This window comes from Hippopotamus amphibius, chromosome 6 (genome assembly GCF_030028045.1).
Source record: "Hippopotamus amphibius kiboko isolate mHipAmp2 chromosome 6, mHipAmp2.hap2, whole genome shotgun sequence".
Taxonomy (NCBI): Eukaryota; Metazoa; Chordata; class Mammalia; order Artiodactyla; family Hippopotamidae; genus Hippopotamus; species Hippopotamus amphibius.
In genome coordinates, this window is record NC_080191.1 from 10,760,312 (window position 1) to 10,769,565 (window position 9,254).

At 40.9% G+C, this 9,254-nt stretch overlaps 1 long non-coding RNA gene across 1 annotated transcript; it reads left to right on the forward strand.

Annotated features, from left to right (window-relative positions):
- The first annotated feature begins 3,928 nt into the window (after window positions 1-3,928).
- LOC130854786 (uncharacterized) lies at window positions 3,929-9,003 on the forward strand. The gene is made up of 4 exons (XR_009054184.1): window positions 3,929-4,034; window positions 4,316-5,796; window positions 5,916-6,101; window positions 8,932-9,003. It is a non-coding gene; the product is annotated as an uncharacterized LOC130854786 (long non-coding RNA).
- The last annotated feature ends 251 nt before the right edge of the window (window positions 9,004-9,254 follow it).

A 9,254-nucleotide genomic window follows, 5' to 3' on the forward strand; every position in this document is an offset into this window, starting at 1 on the left:
AACTTTCTGGTTCATTTTATTTTAGGTGCTAGGGAAGACCCTGAGCAGAGATCAAAGGAGTCTTGGCAATCATTCAATCCAATCCCCTCACTTCAAAGATGAGGAAACTGGCATCAAGAAAACTGATACAGCTTATCCAAGCTTGCACAGCTGGCTAGTGGCAAAGATGGATTTAGAACCTAAATCTCTTGACTCCTGAGCCAGGGCTCCTTCTGCTAAATGATACTGCTCCCAATTTCCCTGTCTAGTCCATATTTTAAAATTCTGACTATTCTCCTTTCAGTGAATTTAGACCTTTAAAAATTTTTGGTGTAAAGATGGAATTTCCCTCATCCCTACCCCTTGCCTTTTCTACTCTCTTACCTTGTGGGATCTTTGGGAGAATTTAAAAGGAGATTTTAAAAAATTTTGCTACACTTAAAAAAAGTCAGGGGAGGGAGATAGCCAACATAAGCAAGATTTGTTAGTCTTGTAGATACTGCAGTTTGAAGCATCTGAAAAAGACAAAAGTATTTATGTATTTATTTATCTATTAAAATTGAAGTATAGTTGATTTACAATGTTGTGTTAGTTTCTGCATAGCAAAGTGATTCAGCCATACATATGTATACATTCTTTTTTTTTATGCTCTTTTGCATTATGGTTTATCATAGGATATTGAATATAATTCTCTGTGCTATACAGCAGGACCTTGTTCTTTATCCATTCTACATATAAAAGCTTACATCTGCTCACCCAAACATCCCACTCCACCCCTTCCCCTCTCCCTTAGCAACTACTAGTCTGTTCTCTATGTCTGTGATTCTGTTTCTGTTGAAAGAAACAATGGTTTTAAGATCAGCTAAAGCTCCCAGGTTGGAAACCAGGACACTTAGGTAAGATCTTGAGGGCAGGCATAGAAAAATAACAGACCAAGGGGATGCTAGAGGTGGACCATGGAAGAGAAGCTAGAAAGAGAGAGGGGAACGGGCTACCCATCCAAGGAGGACCCTGTGTGGATTGATAGGAGAGATTTGGCACCATTCTTTAGACTCCATGTGATTGGGTGATTGATTGGCTGATGGTAGGACTCTCTTTTTGGTAGTAGGCTCTGTGTGTACAGTTATGAACTCAATTTAAGAGTTACCTTGAAAATTTAGGTGTATTGGCAAGTTTGGGTTTTAATAATACTACTCTGCTATTTGGAATCCTGTCCCACTCCAGCTAATCTGGCTTTCCTAAGATAGCTCTTATTACCACTGTGTCAAGCTGTCCCATAAGGCATCTGCGTAAGGAGGGTGCAGAGAGCTGTACAGGATGCATAATGGGAGTGATGCTTGGGGCACTTCCTTTTTCTTCTCAATCCACCCCTACCTGCTGACTGCTAGACCATTTCACCTTATATGAACACAATGTAGTATAAAGGTTGTAGCCTTTGGCATTGGACAGATCTAAATTCTAATCTCAACTCATTACTCCCTAGTTGAGGACAAAGTTTCTTTACCCAAATCTCAATTTTCTCATGTCTAAAATGACAGTATTGATATATACTTTGTAGGGTTGTTGTGAGAATTAAATAATATGGGTAGCTGTATGGTCAGGCCACTCAAGATTGCTGTTCTCTTGCTCTTTACACATCCCCTGCTTCATCTATACCCTACTCATGTGACCATCCGATCCTCTTAATCATAGGGTTTAATCAGTAACTACCTATGTGTTTGCCCCTGCCCCAGCCACTGGTTTTCCTGGTAACTGATAAGCCAACCTGACATCAATTTCCCTTATAAATGGTAGCCTCCTTCTTCCCTGAGTGGCAAAGTTTCCTGCCTGCAGTACGTGGGGGAGGTGGCTCCAGGACTTTGCTTCAGACTTGTAAGATTTCCTATCCAATAGATGGCTGCTGTCTCTATCTCTGGGCTCTTTCTTGGGTCTTGCAGCTGGGTAATTACATGGCTTGCAGGCCTGCGGGGTGCAGCCTAACAGTAACGCACTGAGTGCTTGGCACACAGTTGTCGATAAATGGTGACTTTTATTTTTCTGGCACTACTAAAGAGAGGAGGGAGGGAGCCGAGTGTCCTGAGGAAAGGGGCAGAAGTTTCTTTATCCTTTGAAAGGAGGGAGATTGGGAGATGGTAGGGATGCCTGGTAGGAATAATGAGTTGGCAAGAAGAAGGATGGATGGAGAGAGGAAAAGCAGGATAGGAAAAAAGAAGGATAGGGTGGAGAAAACAGACAAGAGCCCCAGAAGGAGGGGCAAAAAAACGTCCATGAGCAGGGAGAGGAGGTGTTTGCATAGTCCCTCTCTGCTGAAAGTGTCCTTGGGCCAGCAGCACTGGCCTCTCTTACGAGTTGGTTAGAAATGCAGAGTTTCGGGTCCTTCCCCAGACCTTCTGAATCAGAAGTCACATTTTAGCAAGATCACAGGTGATTCCTATGCCCAGTAAATCTGTTGACGTTGTCATCTGCTGGGGGTTAAGCAGATTCAAATCAACAGGAAGGCCCCTGGAGCTTTGCGTAATCTCTGAATTTACCAGGAAGATGTCCCAATGAAACAGGTGGGGTCCAGGATCCAGGATGTGTTACTCCCCTGGGCACTCTGATCTGGACAGAGGTGCTCCAAGCCAGAGTCAGGCTGGCAGTTCTGAGGGATTCTTAGAACTTCTCACTTGGATCCAAAGTAACAGGTGTGGAGGAACTAGGACGTGGAGTGGTTAACATTCTTTCTCTGTGGAAGAAACAGGAAGAGAGTTAAGACTGTCCTTTAGACACATCTGCTCACCCAGGGAGGCACCCTGCCTGACAGGCATGCTGCCACCTGTCCCTTCAGCTCCTGGTGGCCTTCCTTGCTCCTGAACAATGGAAGCATTTTTGTCTGTGCCCTGCATGGAGGGTCTCCATCTCGGGTGCGTGGGAAAGAACACTGGACTCACGCCCTCGGGCAACCACTTCCCTGTTCCCTGTTCCCTGACATGATAAAGCCTTAATAGTGTGATGGTAAGTGCCCAGAGTTTCCCAGTGCAGTGGACTGGAACTGTGGCCTTCTGGGGACTTGTTCTGCTGGATTGCACCCCTAAGTCAGCAGCCAGGTAGGAGATAAAAATGAGAGAAGTTGCTGGATATAAAAAATAAGAAAGTGTTGGGCCTGGGCCCAACAGGAGAGCACCTGCCCCATCAAAACAGGGGTAGCCTCCACTCGGACCTGCCAGCTGTCAAGGGCCCAGAATGGCCAGATGGACTTTATTCCAAGAAGAGCTAGAAGTCCAGACTTTCATGTTAAATTTTCTGATTTTAAAGGCTGTCCGTGAATTCATTTTTTTAAACCCTGCTGCTCATACAAGTCATTTGAGGGCTGGATGCAGCCACAAGCTGCCAGTGTGTGACATCCTTCCTAAGTCTTTTAAGAGAGGAGAACTGACATTTTCACCAGACTGGCAATAGGCAAATAAGACAAAGACTCTTGAATTGCAGCTTGCACCAGTGTGGCAGGCTCTGGCGATGCCTGCCTGATGACAGTGAAGATGCTGATATACCTTTCCAGATGGACGCAGCTTGAATGAAAGATGGCTGTCATACCCTTTCCACAGCAACTAAATACAAAAATACAAAACATATTTTTTTGCTTTGTACATGTATATGTATAATGGGAGGAGGAGAGCCTATCATAATTAGTTGATTAATCATTGTCAGCCTCGTGTCGTGTACTGATACATGAGTAACGTATGTTCTGAGTATTGATTGCATCCAAGCTAGAATTCCTTTGGGGCTGTCACCTGAGGGACACCATGACCACAGAGGTCCACCTCAAGTTACTGCCTTTTGCAAAGTGATAATGGGGTCCACATCCAGGTGTAATTTAAGCACATCTTCCTACAGGCAGTGGGTGGTTATGGCCACGCTGCTGTGGCTGTATTGCTTTCAGTTTTAACGGGAATCTTTATTGAAACAGAAACCTAATTCCATTTAGGTTAATAATATGCCCACTCAATCTTCCTTTCCAGAACCAGCCCGATCTTTAAACTTTCCAAGGAGAGACTGGCGGTGATTCTTCATTGCAGGTAGATATCTCATCAGATAAACCAGGGTTAGGAAAGGCTTACATTTTTACTCTGAGTCATTTTGATTGTTTTTCTTTCTTTCTTTTTTTTTTTTCATGGTGAAAGTGTAGTAACTCTCTCTTATCTCTGAATGCAGTGGTGCTAAAATCATGGTATAGGACACTGGAGTTGGCATTTGTCTCCCAGGTGGACCAACCTGAAGTTCAGGATTGGGATGAGCTTGTATTCAGGTATCGGACCAGGACTAAAGCTATTCATTCCAACTCTGCTCTTTTCATCAGGGCTCCCCTTGTGTGATGAATGGCTGTGAAAATAAATTATGGGGACCGAAGAGGAGTCTGGGAATATTACAACCTGGATGCAGCTTTCTTCTTTCCTACTTCCAAACCGCCAATTTCTTCCTCTCTGGAGCCAAATAAGGTGCTAACTCCCGTGGGTGGCGGGGTGCGAGTGAGGCTTTGGGCTTTGGTCAGTTCCAAGTAGAGAGTATTGTGAGGTTCCTTCTCCCAGTGGGCTGGGCAGGTGCCTAGAGAATAATGTCAAAGGCCAGGAGTGAAGAATGGAAGGCGGCAAATCCTGGGAAGAGTTGGGCTGCTGCCGATGAAGTCAACACAGGCCCAGTGTGTCAGCGCTGGGCTTCCTACCCCAAGAGGCCAAGAAGGAGCTGAACGGGGTCTGGTCCTCTCCCCTGCAGCTGGGCCAGTGAAAGGAGTCTGGACGGAGGGGTTTCCTGCAGCTTCTGTGAGTCCGCCTGTGGAGAGAGCCTGCTTCTGCCGTCTGTGAGAGTCTCATCACTTGGGAATGAGATGTCCTGAGATGTAAAGAGCTCACAAAGAAAAATATCATACCATCTAAAAGGGGCCAGCAGCCAGAGAGAAAAAGCAAAATACATCCCCAGCAAGATGAAGCTGTGAGCTGTGTGTCCGAGTGGGGGAGGGGCAGGGATCTGCACTTAGATGACAGAATAGCAACCGTTGGTGTGTGGAAAGAGAGGGAGAAAAAAATAAAATTCTAAAGGTCTAAGGAAGGAAGATGAAAAGTAAAATGGCTCTAAACCTCTCATCTTATTGGAGTGACGGGGAATCAGAAGAGAGCTGAAGCACATTTCTCTGTGGGGAAATGATGCAAATTGGTGAGGAAAATATCTTGTTTTCAGAAAAAAAAATATATAAATTTTTTAAAAATCTATATAAGAAGGAGTTAGACTCCCAGGTCACCTCTCTTGCCTCACTCAGGATGAGTGGCCCTCTACTGCCTCCTGGCCGAAGACTGTCTGAGAGGCTGAACCAGAGGGATTCTGGACTCACGGCCACAAGGCACAGTGAAAAATGAGGACTAGGAGGAAGATGAGTTACAGAAAGATGGGATCCCTGAGCCCTGGTCTTCTTCTGTGCCTCACCTCCCGGGACACCAGCAGCTATGCTTATCCCTCTCAGAAGGGAATTAGAAGTTCCCCTTTGAGGATCTGACCATCTCAGGGGATAAGACTTAAAGATATTGATGGTTAGAAACCCCCAGTGAAACAGTGCTTCAGGGAAGTCCACCAATCAACAGATCCCACCTACACACTGAACTCCTAAACTGCCATCTAGTACATCATTCTTTATTTAAAAAATTAAAGCATAGTTGATTTACAATGTTTCAGGTGTACAGCAAAGTAATTCAGTTTTACACACACACACACACGTTATATATTCTTTTTCAGATTTTTTTCCATTATAGGTTATTACAAGATATTGAATATAGCTCCCTGTGCTCTACTGTAAGTACTTGTTGTTTATTTTATATGTAGTAAAGTATATCTGTTAATCCCAAATTTTTAATTTATCCCTCCCCTTCTTTCCCCTTTGGTAATCATAAGTTTGTTTTTTATGTCTGTAGTGCATCATTCCTAAATATGAGCAGACAATCAAGGATCACCAGATATGTGGGATCACCAGATGTGTGACAAAAATCTAACATGAAAGGCAGAGACCAAAATGAAAGAAAAAAAAAATTGGAAAAAAGGAAAAAGTATAGGCAACAGAAGAAAACTTAAAAAGCCCTCAGTATCTCTGGAGAGAAAAGGTATTATATTCAAGAAACAAAAGAAGCAATTAAAAGTAACATTTAGAGAACAATTAATAGATATTTATTGAAGTATGGCTGGTTTACAATGTGCTAATTTCTGCTGTATAGCAAAGTGGTTCAGTTATATATATATATATACATTCTTTTTTTAATATTCTTTTCCATTATGGTTTATTAAAGGATACTGAATATACCTCTCTGAGCTATACAGTAGGACCTTGTTGTTTATCCATTCCATATATAATAGCTTACATCTACTAACCCCAACCTCCCACTCTATCCTTCCCCCAACCCCCTCCGCCTTGGCAATCACAAGTCTATTCTAACAGAGATATATATATATATTTTTTTTTTTGGGGGGGTACACCAGGTTCAATCAACTGTTTTTATACACATATCCCCATATTCCCTCCCTTCCTTGATGCCCCCCCCTCGAGTCCCCCCCCACCCTCCCTGCCCCAGTCCTCTAAGGCATCTTCCATCCTCGAGTTGGACTCCCTTTGTTATACAACAACTTCCCACTGACTATTTTACAGTTGGTAGTATATATATGTCTGTGCTACTCTCTCGCTTCTTCTCAGTTTCCCCTTCACCCCCCGCCCCCTCCCATACCTCGAGTTCTCCAGTCCATTCTCTGTATCTGCTTCCTTGTTCTTGTCACTGAGTTCATCAGTACCATTTTTAGATTCCGTATATGTGAGTTAGCATACAATATTTGTCCTTCTCTTTCTGACTTACTTCACTATGTATGACAGATTGTAGTTCTATCCACCTCATGACATATAGCTCCATCTCATCCCTTTTTATAGCTGAGTAATATTCCATTGTATATATATGCCACATCTTCTGTATCCATTCATTTGTTGATGGGCATTTAGGTTGCTTCCATGTCCTGGCTATTGTAAAGAGTGCTGCAATAAACATTATGGTACAAGTTTCTTTTGGGATTATGGTTTTCTTTGGGTATATGCCCAGGAGTGGGATTACTGGATCATATGGTAGTTCTATGTGTAGTTTTTTAAGGAACCTCCAAATTGTTTTCCATAGTGGCTGTACCAACTTACAGTCCCACCAACAGTGCAGGAGAGTTCCGTTTTCTCCACACCCTCTCCAACATTTGTTGTTTCCAGACTTTGTGATGATGGCCATTCTGATTGGTGTGAGGTGATACCTCATTGTGGCTTTGACTTGCATTTCGCTGATGATGAGTGATGTTGAGCATCTTTTCATGTGTGTGTTGGCCATCTGTATGTCTTCTTTGGAGAAATGTCTGTTTAGGTCTTCTGCCCATTTGTGGATTGGGTTATTTGCTTTTTTGGTATCAGAGATATATTTTTAATTGGCGATTAAAAATAGGATAGCAGAAAGAAACAATTCAAGAAAAGAATTAAAAGAATTGTCAATTTTAGCAAACAGAAATACAGGACTCTCAATTTAACTTGAATTTCAGATAAACAACAAATTTTTTTAGTATAAATATGTCCCTGGCAATACTTTGTTTGTCTGAAATTAAAATTTACCTGAGCATCCTATATTTTATCTAGTAACCCAAGTTGAAAGACAAATTTGATGAAATCTCCAAGAAAATATAACCAGAGAGAGAGAGAGGTAATAAAATTGAAAGATCATTTGAGGAAGTCCAATATTTGAATGATAAGGAGTTCCAGAAAAAGAGAACAGAGAAAACAGAGGGAACAAATTATCAAGGAAATTACCCAGAACTGATTGAGACACTCTACCCATAGCCACGAACAAAGATAAAAAATCTCTGACAAAACACACCATTATGAAATTACATAGCACTAAGGACAAAACAGCGAAAGAGGATCAGGGATGAGAATGGAAAAAAATTTCTACAGAAAACACTGGAGCAATGCCTTCTGAATTCTCAGAGAAAATTTATTTCTGGTCTAGAATTCTACACCCCAGCTAAACAGACCATCAAATCTGACGGCAGAATAAAAATTTTTTCTGGAATCTTTCAAAAAACTTAACGTCTATGTACCCTTTCTTAGAAAGCTACTGGAGAATGTGCTCCACCAACATGTGAGAGTTAACCGAGAAAGAAGATAAGGACCCCAGGAGGGAGAGTCAGGCAATCCCTAAGATGACAAAAGAGGGAGATTTTAGGAAGATAACTAAATGTATATATATATATTCTTTTTCAGATTCTTTTCCATTATAAGTTAATACAAGATATTGAGTATAGTTCCCTGTGCTATACAGTAGGTCCTTGTTGTTTATTTTATATATAATTGTTTGTACCTACTAATCCCAATTTATCCCTCCCCCACTTTTCCCCTTTGGTAACCATAGGTTTGTTTTCTATGTCTGTGAGTCTTTTTTTATTTTGTAAATAAGTTCATTTGTATCATTTTTTTTAAGATTCCACATATAAGTGATATCATATGATATTTGTCTTTCTCTGTCTCACTTCACTTAGTATGATAATCTCTGGGTCCCTCCATGTTGCTGCAAATGGCATTATTTCATTCTTTTTTTATGGCCAAATACTATTTCATTGTATATATATACACCACATCTTCTTTATATATTCATCTGTTGATGGACATTTAGGTTCAAATAATATTTTAAAATAAAATTTAGCAGACATTCCTAATAAGGTAAATTAGAAACAGAAGAAAAATGATAAAATGTATAAAAATGATAAAACATATTAAAGACTACCAAAAAATAAGAACAAATATTATCCTAAATGGCAAAAGGAGAATGGTAGTAGATTTGGTCTTGAGAGGTAGCAGCTTCTACATCATAAAGAACTTTTTGTGCCTGTGAAGTTAAGAATTTTAAGCTATTTCTTTCCTAGAGTCCCCAAAATATGAAGGACCACCTGCATTAGAAGCACTTATTTTAAGGTCCCAGGTGTCTACATTTCAAACAAGAGCTTCAGGTAAGTCTGTTTGGATTAACTTTTTTTTAATACTTTTTTTTTTTGCTTTTAAAAAAAGTTTTATTGAGATATTTTACATAGCATAGAATTTATCCATTTTAAGTGTACAATATAATGAATTTTAGTATATTTACAAAGTTATAAATCATCTACCAGAATCTAATTTTAGAACATCTCCATCACTCTAAAAAGAAATTTGTGCCTATACTAGTCACTCCCTATATTCCTACCTCTAGCCC